Below are 20540 nucleotides of genomic sequence, written 5' to 3'. Positions count from 1 at the left end.
TAAAAAGTTCAAATGAACCCAGAGGCTGAAAGGGAGAAGACCTCAGACTACAAAGAAGATGAATTTTTTAAGCATCAGCCAAATAAACTAAAAAAATATTAAAAAAATAAAAAAAAATTAAAAAACTACAAAGAAAAGCCTTATCATGAGCCATAAAGGATTCTATATAGTTTGAAAACTTTCAAAAAACAGGTTATGCCTCAGAAGCTTCATGTAAGAATTGTGTGACATTCTTCTTTATTCTTCTAAATGTTACAGACATGAATCCATCTTAGAGGTTCATTGGATTTAATTTTTCAGTAATACAAAATTCCCCCATAATATCCTCTTGTAAAAAGATGTACCTGACTGGTTTAATTTTTTAGGAATGCCCTTTAAATCTTCATTATTCTATCTACTTGCAAATGTAAAATGAAAATATTTTTAAGATAATTCACAAAGAGAGATTTAAGATCCCATAAACAAGAAGGCTCTGTATTAATACAAATTTAAAAAGTTGACCATGATGGAAATGGAAGTGGAAACAGAAACACTCTTACATATATCAGCCAAAATAACCCAATAATAATTCAAAGCTATATTTAAATGCTAAAATAGGTGTTAAGGTCTCATTTGTTTTTTACAGATATCCAGACTTTTGTGGCAGAACTGCAAAACAAAAGATCTTGCTTGTAATGGCTTCATAAAGTCATCAAATGCAAAACAGAATGTATGGACATGGGTGTTTGGAAAAATGACCCAAAGGATCAGCAGTGGAGAACTGAGAAATCCAGTTTCAGTGGTTTTTTTCTGCTTCAGTCCTTGAGAAGTTGGAGTACTTGGTGAACACTACAAGTAAAAAGAACCAAGACTCTGAAAGCAAAGTTTCATTCATTTGTACACATAAATATGGACTGAAGACCCTCCCTCTCTCTCTCTCCCCTCTCTCTCTCTCTCTCTCTCTCTCTCTCTCTCTCTCTCTCTCTCTATATATATATATATATATATGTGCCTTAAAAAGGAATAAATTAACTTTCTTCTTTGTATCATGCTTATGAAATATATGTGCTTATACTTACCTACAGAAAGGCATGCACTTGTGGCTTGGAAATATAGAGGACTCCTCAGAATATTCTACATGTGTATGAGAGTAAATTCCCTTTTTAAAATTACCACTTCAGAGACAAGATATCATTACTAAAAAAAAAAAAAAAAAAAAAAAAAAGTAAAATAAATAAAGTCACTTTAATACCACCATAATGTCTTTACAGGATATTTCATGATCTTGCTCTGATCTTCTAAAATCAATCATACATGAAAATGAACAGGTACATATATAATACCACCTATCAACATCTTTTTTCCTCCACAAGCTGAATATTGCTACCTTATAATTCTTATGCTAATAGAGACTTTATTTGAATTGTTCTAAACATATATTGCAATGTCTAAATCACAGTCCAGAATGTACTTTGATCTGGTATTTTTCTGAATGGTGCTGCAGGTAATAAGCAATGATGTCTAATATGTTACTCATGCTGAGTAAAATTTGACTGCATCCTTAAAGCCTGTGTGAAGCTATACATTACCCAACTCCATTTTAAATAGCATAGAATAGAGAATTTGTCACAATGGAAAACCAGAGGCACTGACAGTTGTTTGGGTTTTTTTAAAGGACTGCATTTGGTAGGGAAATTGCCTTGAAGGCAACAATAGAGAAACAGAACTCAGATTCAATAACTTAAACAAAAGAAGCATTTACATTCATGTCCTAGGGTGACTTTATGATGCTTGTATCCCAAATCATCTGTATTGTTTATGCTGAACCTTTAAAACTAGATCTGAGAGCAAAGAGGGGGAGAAGGAAAAGCAGTGGAATTCTTTTGTGGAAGTGGCTGTATTCAGTAACAGAGATAAGCAGTGCTCTCAGAGTTCTCCTCTCTGCAGACAGATGGGGAGTCTTCCCTTATTGTTTTTGCTGGTTTTTCTCTCATTAGCTGAGGCCAGAAGGTTTTTTTTGGAATGGTTCAGCCATTGTTCAGTCTGGGAACACCAGGACTATTGCCCTGGGGCTCCCCAAGCTGTGCTGCAGCCAGGACACCAGACCCAAGCCCCTGACAGACTGAGAGAGCCAAGGACACACTCATGAAAAGGACTCTCTCCAATCCACAGAAGGACGTTCTGAATCTGCCATGTCTTCAGAACAACAAGAGGTTTCATTGTTCAATATTATTCCTTTTTTGATGTTTGGGAGTACTTTGCTTCTTAAATAAACAACTTTTTCCACTTCTCTCAAAGGAGATTCTCCTTCTGAACTGGTGTGGGGAAGAGCTGCTTGAATTTACTTTCTAGAGGGACCCTTTGTAGATTTTCCTCCCTAAATTTGCCCTAAACCATGACAGCTAAACTTGTATGAAACTTGTTCACTGAAATAAATTCTCCTCTGTGTGCTGAGGTGAACATAGGAAAGTGTGGAAGAAAAATTGAAAAGGTGTAGGTATCTATAAACATGTATGGTTTACTGGAGCTGATTATATCTTATAATGTCTTCAGTGTGGTTTAGGTGAGAATAGTTCTCACAGACATCAGGGATCATCTTTACCTTGACTTCATTAAGATCTAGACAAGGTTCACAGGTCAATATCCATCAAAGAGCTACAGGCCTCAAGGTGCTCAGTAGTGCTGTGCTTGAGATGCTTGGAATTTGGATCTGTGAGGTCACAGTAAGGTCAAGGACAATGTTTCATGTACCTTGTTAAGCTTCCTGCTACATTTTGCTAGAACCAGCATTCAGATGGCTGGAAGGGAACCTCAGACTTACCAAAATGATAGCCAGCAGGAAGGACTTCGCTGTCAGAAACGTGGACTTAAGAATTTGAAAGGTGCTGTTAAACACACCTGTGAAAAATGGAACCTGGACCCTGCAACCACTTCCTTCCCTTCCCTTCCCTTCCCTTCCCTTCCCTTCCCTTCCCTTCCCTTCCCTTCCCTTCCCTTCCCTTCCCTTCCCTTCCCTTCCCTTCCCTTCCCTTCCCTTCCCTTCCCTTCCCTTCCCTTCCCTTCCCTTCCCTTCCCGCACCTTCCCGCACCTTCCCGCACCTTCCCGCACCTTCCCGCACCTTCCCGCACCTTCCCGCACCTTCCCTTCCCTTCCCTTCCCTTCCCTTCCCTTCCCTTCCCTTCCCTTCCCTTCCCTTCCCTTCCCTTCCCTTCCCTTCCCTTCCCTTCCCTTCCCTTCCCTTCCCTTCCCTTCCTCATGAAGGATTGCCCAGTATAGGGAATACTGGTAAGGGGAAGTTCCTATTCAGAAATAGTAACCATTTAGAAAATTTTCTATTTGTTGTTACTGCATTTAATTTTTTCTACCAATAAACATGTCTCTATATCTTTCAGGCTTGACATCTTAGTAGCAGACAGTTCCAGACAGAACACCCTAATATACACAAAAATATGCAGCTTTGCACTGTCATGTCATGAGTCAGCAGCTAGTAGTATGCTAATATAATATTAGCATTGATTTTCTAAGCTATTCCAGTACAATACATTTATAATACACACAACTATTGTCAGCATATGCCAAATTGGCAACATTGCACCAATTTGATCAAGAAAAATGGACAAAATTATAAAATTAATTGAATATTCAACAGCAATGCACTTCAGCTTTTTAGAATTCAATTAAATGATCTTGCAGCATCTTTCTGTGGCCATACCACAGATCTTAGTCACCTACTTTTTAATAGTTTTTCTATTCTTACAAGAATTGTTTACCATGTGCATGCATTCACATATCACTGCAAATATTAGACAAAAAATTTCCACATACTGGAATAAGTTTGTTCAACAAATTTGACTTGAACTTAAAATCATTGTTAGAGAGATTTTTCAATCTCACCTAGGATTTCCCTGAAATATTGTCCTTTACTACTGTGGTAGGTTGACCTGAATTGGCTGCCAGTTTCCTACCAAGCCACTCTACTGAACAGGACAGAGGGAAAAAACACAACAAAATGTTCCTGAGTTGAGGTAAGGACAGGATGATCATTCATCAGTTCCTGTCATGCGCAAAACAAGTTCAAGTTTGTGAATTAATTTAACATATTGGCAATTAATAAGTGAGAGAGAAATAAGAAATAAGGAAAAATCTAAGACCTTCACCATACTCCTTCTTTCTTCTCAGGCTCAACATCACTCCCAAAAATTCTCTACCTCCTCCCCCTGAGCAGTCCAAGGCAATGGGGAATGGGATTTGTAGCTTTTGTAATCCTTCAAGTCTGCTCCTCCTCCTTCAAGCTCTTCCTCTGCTCCAGAATATGGTCCTTCACAAAATTCTCCTACATGGATCCCTCCCGGAGGCTACAGTTCTTCACATAGTGCTCCAGTGAGGTTCCCTTCTTTGGAATGCATTTCTTCTGGAAAAGACTCCTTCCATGTGGATCCCTCATAGGACTGAACACCAGGGATGTCCACACAGTGTTGCTTCCTGCAGGGCACATCCACCTGCTCTGGCATGGGGTCATCCGCAGGCTGTAGCACGGATATCTGTTCCATGGCATGGTCTTCTCCACAAACTGTAGGGAAACCTTTGCCTGGAGCACCTCCTCTCCCTCCTTCTTCATTGACCTTGGTGTCTGCAGAGTTCCTTCTATGAAAATTTAGAAATCAATCACACACAAGGTGATTCTAGATGTTGTCCTCCTGCTTAGCACCACTAATATCTATTATTCCTCATCCAACAATTTCCCAGTTTTGGGGATGTTCAGAACTTCTTCAAATGATCACAGAGTTCAGTTATTTTTCACCTATGCAAAAAAGAAAAATAAAATAAATAAAAACTCAAAAAACAATCCCCATTTCCTGATATCTTAATCGTGTCTTCTAGTATAGTGTATGTTGAAATATACCATCTCTACATTATCCCTTAATTGAGAGATCTAAGAACTTTTCTTTCTTATCTCCAGAGTACTTTTCCAGCAGAAGATGGTTTTCACCTGTATTTTCTTGACTATGCTTTTATTTGGTCCATTTTGTCATTTTAGGTGATGGGATTAAAAAAAAAAAAAGGTCCAGGATTGATGATATAGTCATTAATGACACAGTCTGAGTTGGTGCAGTTATTGAGCTCTTACTACGATAACACAACTCAAAATTTGTAAAAACAATACTAATTTTGACTCAGAGCTAATTGTTAGATAGGTAGACTTATTCTTAATTTTCCCATGTGCACTGAGATACTTCCTAGAGCAGTAGGAAGGAGCATAGGAAGGATCCTATGGTTTGATACCAGTTTCTGAGAGTATCTTTTTTGCCAAGTGACTCTTTTATGCAAAACACATTTAAATAAGGATGCAGAAAGCTACCTTGCATCTAAAGAAGGGAGGCTTCAGGATAAATATCCTTTTAAACGGCTAAGTTCAGGTGTCTGGACAATATACTAGATATTGTTAATAACTCCCTGATGTAATTAATCCTCTCCACACTCTGTGCATACAGGTCAAACAATCTAGGAGACAACTCAATTTTTTTCCAGGTAAAGATAATAGGAATTATAACACCTACATCTAGCCATGTTGTCTTCCCCAAAGCCAGACAAGAACAACTCAGATGCAGAGAGTCTTGGAGAACTAAACATGAGGTTATATGGGAATAAGTGGAAAATGGTGCAAAATGCATCTCTGGTCAGGTAGCACAGAACCGTACTGCCTGGCACTTCTGAACATTTGCAGATTTAGCAATTTATGAAGTTAAAGCCTACAGTGGAATTCATTAATTTCTATAATGTAAATTATTTCCTCAGAAGTGTATTTCCCATAAGTGAGATGGTTTATGCTGCGGCCATGAATAAATCAAAAATGAAGTAATCTTTATAGGCAGTGCTAAAAAAACCTGACTCGGGGGAAATCTGAACGTAAATAACACGGAAAAGTTTACAGAAAAAACACCACACAAACTCATTAAAAATGCATTTATATTAGGGGGAAAAAAAGGACTACGTGAAAAAAAAAATCTGCCTAAGCTTAGCATTGCAGATCTGACATTCATTATATTGATCAAAACCCTGTTTTGTCAGGGAAATGTTTGATAATATAATTTTGACATAAATTCAGTAACCAAGAGGACAAAGAGAAATCTTTAAGGTCTAACATGCAGTTTTGAGGCTTTAATCAAGAAAAGAATGATGACCAACACCTTCTTGAGTGAGTAATGATTTAAAGTATATTTTTCCCTGTGGACCTTTCAAGAGGTGCTTTGAAGGGAACCACTAGAGGAAGAAAAATGGTCAGCATTTTCTGAAATCTCTCTTTTAAGGGTGCTACAAAATTGGCACTGCAAATTAAGACACCTCAGCTCACTTTTCAAAATCTATCTGCTCATTCTGTATCTATAGGTATCTTTATTTGTACATTTGTAAAGAAAGAGACAAATAGATTCAAAAAGAGACAAAAAGATTTGTTGCTCCTTTGCCTTAAATTAGCTTTCAATTAACAAGTTGCTTTAAAAAAAATAGTAGATACAAATATTTTATCTTACTTGGAGGCCATTCCTGTTATTACATGCCAAGAAGATCTCTATCTCTGATGGCTCTCAAAACCTGCTCAAAAGCTGCATCTTTGTGCTTCTGTGGTCACTCCACACATGCCACAGTTCAAAAACTTTAGGTATTGTGTTTGTGCTCAGGACACTTGATTGGACAAAGAGCAGCCTTACATAACACTTCATTTGTAGCTCTCACACAAACTGTGGTCTTACTTCTTTTAGTAAAAAAGGGCAATAACTATGGTTTAGTAGTTTGGAGCAGAGTTCATCAATACCTCCCTTCATCAGCCAAAGTCATACTATATACATACTATATATATATTTCTTTATGTGTTCTCAGACAAGTTTTTCAGTAAATAGTATATTTTTGCAGTTTGTACAATGGTGAAACCCCAGTATCTGATACTATAGTTTTTATCTGCACCTGAAGAAGTAAAAGAGACATAAATATAATGGCATGTGAAGCAAGACTGATAGTACTCTGTTATTAAGCACTTATTAGCACTTCTCTCTAGAAGAACCTGTTTCTCATAGGTTATAACTACCTTATATTTTTCAAAGTCAAATATTTTGTATTTACTATGGCTTGATTTCTTCTGCATGCTGTTGTATTTTGTGGAGGTGCAGAATCCTTTGGGACTTGCTCCAGGCATCTGATACCACCAAACAATGACTGAATCCTGTATCACTTGTGTCCCCACACAATGGCTAAGCCCAGGAACTCTTTTCTTGTAAAGGCTTCCCATTAGTCCTCTCCCCTGCCTTTACACAGTCCAGGTACACGATGGTCTCTTAATGAAGTGTAAGATTTCAAGTGTGCCTTGTCCATTCCTGTGCACTGAATAGAGGAATCTTTAGGAGAAAAATATCATTGTTGTACAAGAATGAATAGAGAAAAGAAGGCAAAATTAATTGGCCAAGCAACCTTATTCAATATCCTAACTTCTGAGAACTTGATGTGTCAATCTCAGTACTATTTTTGCAGGCATTATATGCAACCTATTTTATATATGTCTGGTTCTGATTCAATAGTGCCTGAAGCCACAAACTAAAGCGAGATGGAGGTCAGTCAACTTTATATATTTCATCTCAATTAAGTCACGCTATTTTCCAATAACAGAGGATGAATACTAGATGTGATTATGTTTTCACATAATATTTGTCTTTGTAACACCAAAAGCAAAATAATATCATTAGAGAAAGATTTTTACATTGCGTATGGCTGTGAAAAAGTTCAGTTTATTTATGTTTGGTGTTAATTATGAAATGGTATATAGTCATATAACCCTCATTAGTGGTATTCTGGCATCAAACTTTTCAGTTATTACCCATTTTTGCAGTAATAATGCCTATAAGTGTGGTTTCTGATAGGCATGTATAAAGAAATTATAAAGGCTGTGGGAGAAAAATCAATGAAATAAATATTTACAGAGAATTAAGGTCTGTAAATTATGCATCTCCTAAAGAACATAACTTTCCTGTCAAGCATCTTATTGATTTTCTTAGGGTCTTTAACCCTTCTTCCTCTCTGCTGGAAATATTCTCATGAGAAATAGAATATTGCTAAGTTTCAGAGATAATTGACCCCTCAGATTACAGCCTTCTTTGGCTCTCTTTGGCTATCAAGGAGAACTTGGAAACATGCAAAAAATGTAGTACTGGCAATACATGTACTATTATGAGTACTTCAAGACAATTTGGTCTTTGGGATCTTCCTATCCAGGTACCAAACTTTTTGTATAACCAATAGTCATAAGATACATGATACATGCTTTAGAGGAGGTGAGAAAGAAAGTCCTGAAAAACATTTACAGATGCAAAAAACTTCCCAAAAGGTCTCACCATTATATTGCAGAATAAATTTGAAATGGGAATATTTCTGGGGCAGAGAGAGCTCTTATAATGTCAACTGTCCAAATTATCCCACTAGTAATAAGGAACGGAACGGAACGGAACGGAACGGAACGGAACGGAACGGAAAAGAATAGAATAGAATAGAATAGAATAGAATAGAATAGAATAGAATAGAATAGAATAGAATAGAATAGAATAGAATAGAATAGAATAGAATAGAATAGAATAGAATAGAATAGAATAGAATAGAATAGAATAGAATAGAATAGAATAGAATAGAATAGAATAGAATAGAATAGAATAGAATAGAATAGAATAGAATAGAATAGAATAGGTGGAATTAATATAGTAGAGTATAACAATATATCAGCTTCCAGGAGTCGTGTCCTCAAATCTGGCCAATAGCAGACAGTTACAGATGAGTAAGAATTGAGTGAATGTGCATTGTACTTTTTAAAATTCCCCTCACCTGCCCATGAATTTCTTCAACCAAATTTAATTTCCATGTATTTAGCAACACTCAAAGAATTTCTCTTTCATTAACTTGTGCAGTTCTTCCTAGAACCAACATAAATTTTTATCAGACATTATATTCTTGGAAAGGCTTGATGAAAGACTGGAAAAGAGGGCATGAGGAGATTTGTGGTCTAGAAGTCCTTATCCATATAGAAAGATAAGACCATTATTACTGTTTGCACAAAAAAAGACATCTCTTTTTACATGGGTTGAACATGGTTCACTAAGTTCATTGAATTGCCCCTTTTGTTAGAAGAAAGAATGAACAATCAATTCATACCTATACTATTTTTGCTGGGGCCTTTTCGTCATTCATGAGCTGTGCTTCTCTATCACACCCTCCTCTTCAGTTATTTCTGTTCCCAGATGAGTCTTGGATAATTTCACTGCTCTTCATACATGAGTCATCCCCTATATCTCAACATCCTCACTCAAAATCTTTTACATTCTTTTATGTCCAGGTAGATTCCACAGAACTGCCTACATAATGTAACCTGTAATGGGAAATATATTTGAGTGTGGTTACCCATGCCTACCTCAAGAGGCACATCCTTCCAGTATATTCTCTTTAGTCATGAAGGTAAAAATGATGTTAACGTGATCCAATTTTAGTATACTAGCAATAAATCAACTCTCAATGTATTCTAACATTGGTTAAAACAATCCCAGAAAAAATACTGTGACAAACTTTGGAGAAAGGGTCTTCTCACCACCACCTCCTTTCCCTTTGGAGTCTCATTGACAGCCTATAGCTCCACTTCCTGAATGTCATGGTAACCCGAAAAGCATTTGGAAAAGTCAGCTAAAACACTTGGAACAGAGCCTTGGACTGTATAAATCTGGAAGCTGGGTTTGCTCATTTTCAATTACTGTGAAATTTCCTTGTCTGACCTTGTATCAAACAGGACATGTCTGGGTAAATTCACAGCCCATAAGTGAGAGGTCTAAGCTCTTTACAGTCAATTGATACAGCTGCTTGTTCCCAAAGGGGAGTCACAACATCTAGTCCAGGAGTGATTATTTCTACAAGGTCTGCACAACACAGTTCTGCAAGGTGCCAAAATCCATGGATGAATAGTTTGTGCTTCCATTCATACCTTCCTTTCTGACAGTGAGTCTCCAGAAGTGAATCAATAAATCCCTTTGATCAGTGATATCTAAGCAAATCTTTGATATTTGTTTTAAGTTTGACTTCCTTAACCAGTGTTTTGAGCTGCCAAGAAGCCAGACAGCCACACCAGCATAGTGCTAAGTCTGACCTAAAACCCTCTTTAGAATTGTTATCCTCTTTACTACCGTTTTGTAGCTTCCATTTCAGAGAAGGTTTTGTTTTAGACAAAGTCACACCTGGTTGCCAAAGACAGCATCAGCCATCCCTAAATTTCTTTCTCAGTCTAATAATATCAAGAGGAAACTCATACCAAACCAATTCACCAGAAGCTAGTGTATGTATCGGTGGAAAAGCTGAGAGCTGATTTATATTCATTGTCTCCCAAAGTGAAGAAAAAGTGGATAACAAGCCTAAGCATTTAGTGCAAATTCATATTTGGAGTTTTACTTCCTATTCTGCACTGAAACTAGAATTTGCACTCTTCTTGCCCCTGCTGCTATGCAGAGTTCATGTGCTCTATCAGTATGAAGGTTGATATGAACTGCTTTATATTTCTTGCAGAAGGAGGAGATCTAACTTCATTGGTCACATGAAGATCCACAGGAATGGCATAAATGAGTTCTTTAAATCCAGATGTATCTGTGAAATTATAAGCCCAGTAAGAGGGTAAACTGAACACCAACACTATTGCAGACCCAGGACTTTCCCATAGAACATAAACCACTTCTGGTCAAATTCAGAGAGTCATAGAAGGGACCTTAAAGATCATCAAGTTCCTATTCTCCTCCCTTTCACTAGGCCATTCCAGTCCCCTAAAAGGGGACTTAAAAAGACACTTTAGTACACCTTCAACCATTAATTCCACACATGCTTAGGACCTCCAGAAAATGTTATCTGTTCACCTGTAGTGGGGCAGTACTACATTTGTTTTTCTGTTTCTGATAAAATTTTGGAAGTCAGTGTGCCATTCTTCAGGTCTGGATCCATAAAAAAGATCTCTTTTTTTTCTCTAACTAAAACAAACTGCAGCACATGGGAGAGGATGAAGTCCCCTCCTTTGTGAGAGCATCCTGTCCCTACGTCAGTTTTACAGATATTAGTTAACCAATGAAGCTGCATATGCATTCTATTTCCTTTGGCAATACATGACTGAAATTTAATGGAGCTGTGAACGTGTACCAGAGAAAGAATAAAATCTTCTTTCCAGTTAGGCTCACAGCAAAAATGTGTTCCTATTCAGGTTCAGTAGCTAATTAATAGCAGAATATATTTAAATACAGTAAGTTGTTGTACATGCTTTGGAATTCAATGCAACCAAATAAGCAAAATCAGGTTCTTTTATGTAAACTAATCACTTATGGTTAAGCTGTCTTTGTAACATCTTCACTGCATTGTTCCACAGACAATAAATTGCTCTTTTCAATGTAGGCAATATTTCTCAGCTCCCCCATACCATAAATCTTATTTTCTTCACAGTTTTTTTTTCCCCTTTAAACCTCTGCCAGTTTTATTTTAATTGTACTGAAGTATGCACCACAATTCATATGCCATAAATTCCCTCCTATCAACAGCTGCTTCTTACTTTCCAGTTTCAGTTTCATATTTATGTATCTTGTCAGCTGGGAAAACAAATACATGAAATCTCTTCCATGCTAAGAGCATGCTAAGAGAAAATTATATTGGATAATGCTGCCAGTAATACCTTGGAATTTTTGACATGATTTTTATTGACCAACACCAGCAAGGTTGTTAATGATTTTGATAACTAATATTAGATCATATTTCTGAGGTCTAAGGAAACATCTTTACACATTATTACACAGTGTTTACTTTGAAGTACTGCAATCACTGCTAAGGGCAGCCTATTATGTTCTGAATTGTTTTTATTGGTTCATGATGGAATGTTTGTGTTTCTTATCTGCATTTCCCTGGTGATTAAAATTCTGTATAGTTTGACATTGGCCTGAACAACATCCAGAAAATTAATTAGACTTACAGAAAATAACTTCCATTTAAGAACTTCCATGGCAGGCTTTAGGGATCACTAGGGAAAAAAGTAAAAAACTCCACCTCATAGTTGTTCAGAATTATTTTTCAAAAGGCTGCAATTCCCTGTGATATGCATAGATAAATGACTAAGTCTTCAAAACTAGGGAGCAGCCATGTTCATAGTACAGCTATGGAAGAGAAGTCAAGAACTCACTTTTCTTGAACTAATGCTGTTCTAGTAACAAAAAAATGCTCTCCTTGATACAAGGAGGCAGTACCTTAGTGGTTAATGCCTTAGGGAGGTCTCACTATTTTTGTGTGTGCTGTACATGTGCTATAAAACATAAGCAAGATCATGAAGCAGAAAGGTAGATAGATTGTTTTATTATATCTGCTGAGTTTGTAATTTCATCATAGGAGACTATCAGCTTGATCAAATATTTCCTCTTCATAAACCCATGCTGATTTCTTCAAACCAGCTTCTTGTCTTTAATATGTTTGGAACCAGTTATCAGTCCATCCTGTTCTTATTTTAATGGTACATTTTTCTTATATGGCCCCACACTACAGAAAAATACCTCTGCCAGAATCAGTAGCTGTTTGCTAAAACTTGATCTAGATATACAGGAAGATACAGCTTTTGTACAGTTTTTCATCCAAATACACTTTGATTTGGCTTGGGTTTTTCTGGGGAGTTAGGGGCTGAGCAGCCAACAGAAAAGGAAAAATATACGGATCTAACCAGACAAGTCAGCAGCCAACTGACTTCCACATTTTCAGTGTCCATCTTTTGCTTTTCTTGACAGTTACTTTCTGCTATTCACAGTTTCATAATTTAGTAGAATAGAAGTTGAAACGATGACATTTAGTAACAAACAGTTCTATGAGGTCCTACAAGTGAAATGTTCATCTTGTTAGCCAGCGGAGAATTTGCATGAAAAACATCTGGCCATTCTTTTTCTGCCAATTTCCGTTTGACAGAAATTGTAAACAGGTAGATGCTATGAAAATGACAGTGACTTTATTTGGACCTAAATGGTATAGGCTCTTCACAATTACTCTTTAAAGAATATGATTTCTTGATATAAAAAAGGTAGTTTGCATCCAACTGAGGATAAATTTTATGATCCCATACTTCCACTGAAGTTCAGAATGCTGTGTAGCTCACAGTTTCTGGCACTTTTAGGTATCATCTTGTAACTGGTTTAGTAATCAATATATCCCTAAAATGTCTGCCAATTGGTGAATTTAATAATCTCATAGGTCTTTAACACCTCTTTTGGACAAAGAAAAACTGGTCCAAACAACTGTGGATTAGAAGCACCTGATAATGTATTACTGTAGCTGAAAAGGTGTTTCTTTGAACTTTGAATTATTCTTCTTTTGACTGTATATCAAACACTAATTTATTGTTTAGTCTGTAATTAAAACTCTGCATTTTCAGTCATAAAAATGATAAGTGATAAAACACTGATATTATTCTTTGAAAGAACATTTATTAAAAATTGAACATGTGACACCACTGAAGGAATTTCCTGCCCTTGCCAGTCCTCCTATTGTTTAAGTCCAATATTAACCAAATTTCTGCCTGGTATTATATGAATATTCAATGATTTTTTCTTTGATTTATGTAAAAAGAAGGCTAACCTTTAACTGATTAAAGTGGTGATAAATGTGATAACACCTTCCCATTATTATTTACTGTCATTACTTTTATTTTATTCCAATGTGAAATTTTGCAGCTCTAGTTTCTGGTCATTGGAATGGAGAAGCTACTCAAATTATTTCTAAGTGCAGCAACAGCAATAGAATCATAGAATACACTGAATTAGAAGTGATCCAAAAGAATCACTGAGTCAAAATTCTAACTCTATCCAGTGGAATATAGGAGTTAAACTGTTTATCTAAAATCATTATCCAAATGCCTCTTGAACACTGATAGGCCTTATGCCATGACCAGTTCCTTGACAAGCTTCTTATACTTGACTGCCTCTCAGTGAAGAACTTTTTCCTAGTGTCCAATCTGAACACCCCTGATGCAGCTTGATACCATTTCCATGTGCCCTACCTGTGTTCACCAGAGAGAGGAGACCAGCACCTTCCTCTCCATTCCCTCTCAAGGGAAATCTGTAGAAAGCAATAAACTCAGTTCATCATCAACTGATTTTGATGACAGAATTAACGTAATATCATTTAGTCATATCATTAGGAAAAAAAAGTGAGCCTTGGAGAGCTTTTCTTATAACCTCCCTTTACCAATATTACCATTTGAGCATAACTTTTCTAGTCTTTTTTTGCAAATGGTTCTTTATATGATTTATAGTTTCAACAACTTCTATATTTTTTAGAATATTTATATAAAACAGTTGCAGTAGAGCTAAATTCTCTGAAAGCAATTTACAATTCACTTATTAGAAAAGGGAGAAATTATTAAGCTTTTTAATAAGTTTCCAGAATAATCTTCTTGATAATTTTTCCAGGCACCAATAGTCCTTAAAGGGTGCTTCGCACAAGTATAAACTGTCTTTGTTGCTCTATTCTTGAGTTTGTTGGGGTTTCATGATCAAAATTGGATAACACCTTACAGTATTAGTCTCATAAATGCCTTTATTTTGTTTGTGTGGCAAGGTTTTGGTAGTGGGGAAGGCGGCAGGAGTGGCAACTGAGAAGAGATGGGGGACTGCCCCCATGTCAAGTCGAGCCTGCTCTAGCTGGCTGCAAAATGGACCTGATTCTGGCCAAAAAAAAAGTAGGACCCACCAGTCAAGCTGGTTCTTTCTCTGCTAGAAGGAAGGGTGAAAAATGCTGTGTAATATCTGAGAGACATATGGACTGAAAAAAAAAAACCTGAGAGAAAACAGCCCTGTGGACACCAGTCAGTGGAGAAGGAGGTTCTCCAGGCACCAGGGAGATAGATTTTCCTGTAATGAAAACCATGGGAAGCAAGTCTGTTCCCCTGCAGCCCACAAAGGAACAGGAAGGAGCAGATATCCACACTACAGCACAGGAGGGATCCCATGCCAACAAAGGTGACATGCACTGTGCAGACTGTGCAGAGCCCACACTGAGGCAGGCTTCTAGACACATCTGTGGCCCACAGAAAGCCTCCTGTAGAGGAGGAGTCAGATGTTAGTCAGAAAATTGCTTCAGAGAACAATGAAAACATTAATTTCAGCTGATTTTTGGAGAGACTAAGTAAATGGAATTTTCTGTCTTTCCATTTGTATTTTATGTCTCTTTCATTACACTGACTACAGATGAGAAAAGTCTAGATCCACTTTCTGTACTGTCCCTTGTCAGGTATTTACATGCACTGATTACATCTCCCCTGAGCCTGCTCCATACTAAATAATGCCAGCTCACTCAGACTCCATTTGTGTGGCAGATGTTCCAGTCCCAAACCATTTTTTAGACAGCAGCTTCTGGCTCAGTGCTGAAGCAGACATGAGCTCATGTGCAGCTACACCTCTGGTCCAACCTGTTTCTTTTAACAGCAAGAGAGGTAGCTCTGAAATCAGTGCTGAGTACGTGAGGAGGTATTTGACTGTCTGTAGAAGTGGTTTTCTAGCTGCACTGGACGGGCAGCTGGACACAAGTTGAGCGGGCACTCGGGCAGGGTCACGGCAGGGATCATGACGACAGGCTGGATCAGTGAAGCAGGGCTGGAAGCAGGGGTCTCAGGCAGGAATGCAGGGACAAAGCAGGCAGGGCATCAGGCAGGAGCTCAGGAGGCAGGACAGCCAACAGGACACAAGTGACACAGGAGGTCAGCTCGGAGGTCAGATGGTGTGCTGCCGAGTGCCCAGAGAGTGGGAGGGTAAGAGAGGGTGAGCAAGGGCCAGCGAGGGCAGAAGAGTCAAAAAGCAGGTTGGAACCAGGGCAGAAAGGACAAAACCAGGTTTTAGCCAGGGCAGAAAGCAAAAAGAAAACAGAAAAGATCCCGGGGTTGTGACACAGTTACTTTTATACCCCCTGGCTCCTTCCAAGGTTTGCCTGCTGACAGACCACTGGCCCAGTCCAATGTTCACTGCAGTCCACTGGTGGAGTCCTTTTGCCACCTGACTGGAGAACCTCTCTGGAGGGTACAGTGTCCTCAGTGGTCTCCTGCTGACTGCCTGTCCCGTGTGAGATATGAAATGGTTGCCAGGCAGAGTGACCCAAGAAGCAGGGCCCTCTGTCTTCTCCTAGCAGTCTCCTGCAGGTGGCACACACCCTCCCCTACATCCCTCTGACAAGCAGTGTTGAGACAGAAGTCAAAATTAAATTGTCTCCTCACAGCAACATTTAAAACCCAGTTTAGGGAGCCTCTGAACTTCCAACAGAAGACTCAGAAGTCCACGCCAAGAAGTACTCAAGAAAAGCTAATGTCTTTGGGAACTCACCTGGAGGTCCTTTTCCCAAGATCTGAGTTTCAATAATTAAATTCTCAAAGCTTTCTGAAAAAGAGTTTCTCTGAAGGACTCTCACATTTTATATCAGAATCCATCTTTCCTTCCAAAAACCCTAAAAAATAAATAATAAAGAAAAATAAAGCTAGACAAAATTATTAGCTGCTTTTAAAAATCTGACCCTCATTTCATCCCCTAGATTTTTAGCCATGATGACAAACTCAGGAAGGCCTGCAAAACCCCTCATATCAAAATAAAATAATTAAATTTATTGTTAATTAAATTCTTCCTTAGAAGAGAACCATAAGAGGCTAATATCCCACATATATCTTACTTTGGCCTCATGCTGCCATTCTGTACAAGATAAATTTCACCCATCAATGCAATTTTATCAATGACTCTTATTCTTAATAATCACATTGGGGCTTTACAAAATTAAACATATGAGCCAAAAAATAAGAGCATGAATGCCAGCTTGCTTGTAATACTGAGCATGATAGAATATTTTGCTGTTTTACTGGAGGACTCAGAGGATCTTGGTCATTAAAATGCAATAATGGAAGGGTCTCCCAAAGAGCATATTTTGATACTCAAATCATTGTAAAACTACTGAAAGTATATTAAATTCAGCTAAGAGGGCCATAATCTAGGAATTCTCTTGCTAAATAGCCAACCTTGAGCATTCCATCAAGTCAAAGACCTTAGAATGCTTTATCCCTCCCTGTAGATACTCTAATACTGTAAACATTGGCATTACTAAAAGAAAAATGAAAAACAGGGATTCACATAAGCATAAAACATCTTTAAGAGATCCGGCAGTCATGCATACCTTCATCTTCTTCCTAGGGGACTGTTTCACAGGTTATTCCTCAAGTATGCCCTTATTATACATATCTTTTTCACTTACATGTTCAGCCAGAGAGCTTCATTCTCTCATTTTCCTTTTACAGCCCTGCTCTCATTCACAAAGGAGCTATTTGATTATTTTCCTGGAATTTACTACTACCCAGTCCAGTAAGACATGCTACACTAAAAATTACTTCTTACCAGCTTCTAATAGTAAGGGGAAAAAAGCTGAGTGTAATCCAGGTGTCCCATCCCACTATAAAAGGGGAGCAGGGGAGAATTCTTTTTGATAGATTTCTCAGATGAAAATAAAGTGCAAGCACAGCAATATTACATTGGAGAGCTGTGTATTGATAATGAAAGCTAAGTGTTCCTACTGAAGAGGGGTAGGAAAGGGAGCAGAGAGGGAAGAAGAGAGCTTTCTCTCCCCTGATCGGCTGCCAGATGAAGCCTCCCCGAGGACAGAACTCCCAGCATGGGTACAGCCCCCAGGGTAGTTTTTCACCTCATGTATAACATATGTTGAGGCATAAATAAAAATCAGATTGGTCCCTCTCACCAGGCAAGATTGAGTTCCTCTAGCAGGAATAATTTTCACAGCTAACAGATAAATGACATTCTTAAAATTACTTTCGGGTTCAGAGTCTCTTTAGAAAATTCTTTTTCATTCCATTGTCTTCAAAAATGCTCATATGGAAGCAGGAATTTTGCTTGTACCTTTTCTAATCAAATAATATGAACACTTCCTGACCTCTTCAGGTTGTGGTTAATTTGTTATCACTATGAATGCAGACAGCATTGCCTTTCTTCTGCACACTCCTGAGATTTACCACATGAGGTATTTTTAAGTATAAATCCCTTAACATCTGCCTTAATTTAGTAGATAAGATCATTAACAGCCATTATATCTAATCAACATCTAATCCTTGTAGAAGGGATTCATTAGCAGGATGAAATGGGAGCAGAAGCCCACTAATGATGAATGTTTATTTTCTTTGAATAAATTTCCACTAGGGAAGAACTAGCAACACTTTAACAATCTCTTCCAGAACAGTGTTGCACTGCATATTGAAGGATCACCCTCAAGCCATAGGTCATAAAGAATGTGCTGCTTGCTTTTACGTCTCTTATAAAAACAGACTCCTTACAAAACAGAGAAAAGGGACTTTAAGACAACTTACATGCAGGTATAACAAATTCTCTTGAGTCCTGGGTGAAGTTTTGGGCATCACAGTGTAAGAAAGACATAAAGTTAGAGAATGCCCAAAGGAGGGCTAAAAGGATGGTGATGGGTATAGAGTGGAAACCACATGAGGAGTAATTGAGGTCCCTTGTCTTGTTCAGCCTCGAGAAGATGAGAGGGGAGGTTTAGGCTGGATATTACAAAAAGGTTCCTCACCCAGAGGGTGGTTGGGCACTGGAACAGGTTTTCCAGGGAAGGGAACACAACACAAAGCCTAACAGAGTTCTAGAAGCGTTTGGACAATCCTCTCAGGCACATGGTGACTTTTGGGTTGCCCTGTGCAGGGACAGGAGCTGGGCTTCAATGATGTTTGTGGCTCCCCTCCAACTCAGGATATTCAGTGATTCAGTGAAAGGTTTAAGAATAGTCAGGACAACCTTTTGCTTGCTGTATCATCTGGAATACAATACTCCTCTCTGAATGAAGATTATGTTATTTTGTTTTCAGGAGCTTTTTGCTATATGTGGAGATATAGGGGTCCATACCATAGCACAATGTTACTGAGGTTTGTATTAAAATAAAGAAGAGAACATGACTGTACAGCTATGAGCTGTCTGTGTCCTCTGAAATCACCAGATACACTTTCTGAAATTCCTGTCCTTGAGCTTCTACTTTTTCAAATTTAATTGTAGATGCCTTTGTCTGCTATACTATAATATAAATCACAGTAACTATATATTAAAAGTTTATATGTTAGAATGGAGTGGGGTCACTCAATGGACACTCATCCAAGTAGTAGTACAATAATAAGGCACAGGTACAAGTAACAGTACAATAATGAGGCACACTTCTGCCTGGCAAGCTCTCCAAATAGTTTTTGTTGTTTTTGTTGTTTTGTCTTATTACTTTAAATTAGCTGAAGAAGAAGGCAAGGCTTAAAACCAGTAGTACTAATAAAGTCTCTAAATATTTCAATGCCCACTAAGGACTGGCTTTGTTTTAAGCTATTCTTCTTCTGACCATGTTTTTTGTTAAGAAAATAGTTACAACAATCATAAATTGAAAAGTAGCTCCAAATTATTTAAAATGTTTTCATGGTAGAAAAAGAATTTGCCTACTCCTCATATTGTAATTTAGAGATGTTTAAGTATTTATTTCTCTTATATTGTAATTTTATATGCTTCTAGAAACAAGTGTGGACATTACTTCTGCACTTTGGTCATTTGTACAAGCTCCCTTCTGCAAACCTCTATCCATCTTTTGGCTGAACAGAGAGAACCTGAATGTTAAACACAACTTGATTATGTAAGAGAATCTATATATTCATGGCCTTTGCATTTCTAACCTCCAAGATACACTTATACACTACTGCCTTTCTGTTTCTGGAGTTTGGTTAATGTTTTCATTCAAGTTACATTGAATAAAACTCCTACACATCACTGAAGATAGGGTCTGGAATCCAAATCTAGTATTGACCAATTCTCCAAAAGAGTTTGTGTCTCAAGGCTATATAACAAAGCTCTGAGTCCCTCTTTCTAACCCCATCAATGCACAATTTCTGTGCTATCCTACCAGCACCAGATCCATATCTCCTTAGCTTAGAGAGGTGGATGTTTTGGAGGACTCTCAAAGTCCTTACAGAAGTCCAGCTGATTATGTTTTGAAATCAAGGGCAGTCTTATCATGACTGATCTATATTTTGTCATGAAAGCAGTCTGTCCAAGAAAATTATCTCAAAAAACAAGATTCCTGATCACTTTCCTGCCAGGCCCTGTCAATGCAAGGCCTTACAGAGTTGCAAAAATTGAGGCACCCTGCATTTAACATGATCAAGTGATCTTCCAAAGAAGAAGAGAAACAAAGGCTCTTTTATGAGTACACAAAGGGGATAAGTACTTCTGTTGGCCTAAAAAGAGCCTTGACACTCTGGAGAACCTTATAGACACTACCTTTGGCTCAAACCTGGTCAAATTAGCCCCTCGCAGTAAAGTGATTATCTGAATTTTGACTTATTTTGTTTCACCTCAGGGATTTTCAGAGTTCATAAAAGTAAATTAATCTGGAAATGCTGGAAACATTTCATAATTCTGCCATGAGATATAAAACTGAGGTGTGTATTTAATACTTGCCCTTCATA

The 20540-nt window shown here is 37.8% G+C and overlaps 1 long non-coding RNA gene across 1 annotated transcript; it reads left to right on the top strand.

Annotated features, from left to right (window-relative positions):
• The first annotated feature begins 2768 nt into the window (after positions 1–2768).
• On the top strand, positions 2769–4780 carry LOC111943354 (uncharacterized). Its single transcript, XR_002870866.2, has 3 exons — positions 2769–2861; positions 3916–4005; positions 4160–4780. It is a non-coding gene; the product is annotated as an uncharacterized LOC111943354 (long non-coding RNA).
• The last annotated feature ends 15760 nt before the right edge of the window (positions 4781–20540 follow it).

The sequence above is a fragment of the Cyanistes caeruleus genome, chromosome 3, assembly GCF_971803275.1.
Source record: "Cyanistes caeruleus chromosome 3, bCyaCae1.hap1.1, whole genome shotgun sequence".
NCBI lineage: Eukaryota > Metazoa > Chordata > Aves > Passeriformes > Paridae > Cyanistes > Cyanistes caeruleus.
The sequence above is the reverse complement of the archived record's forward strand: the minus strand, read 5'-3'. Positions and strand labels throughout refer to the sequence as shown.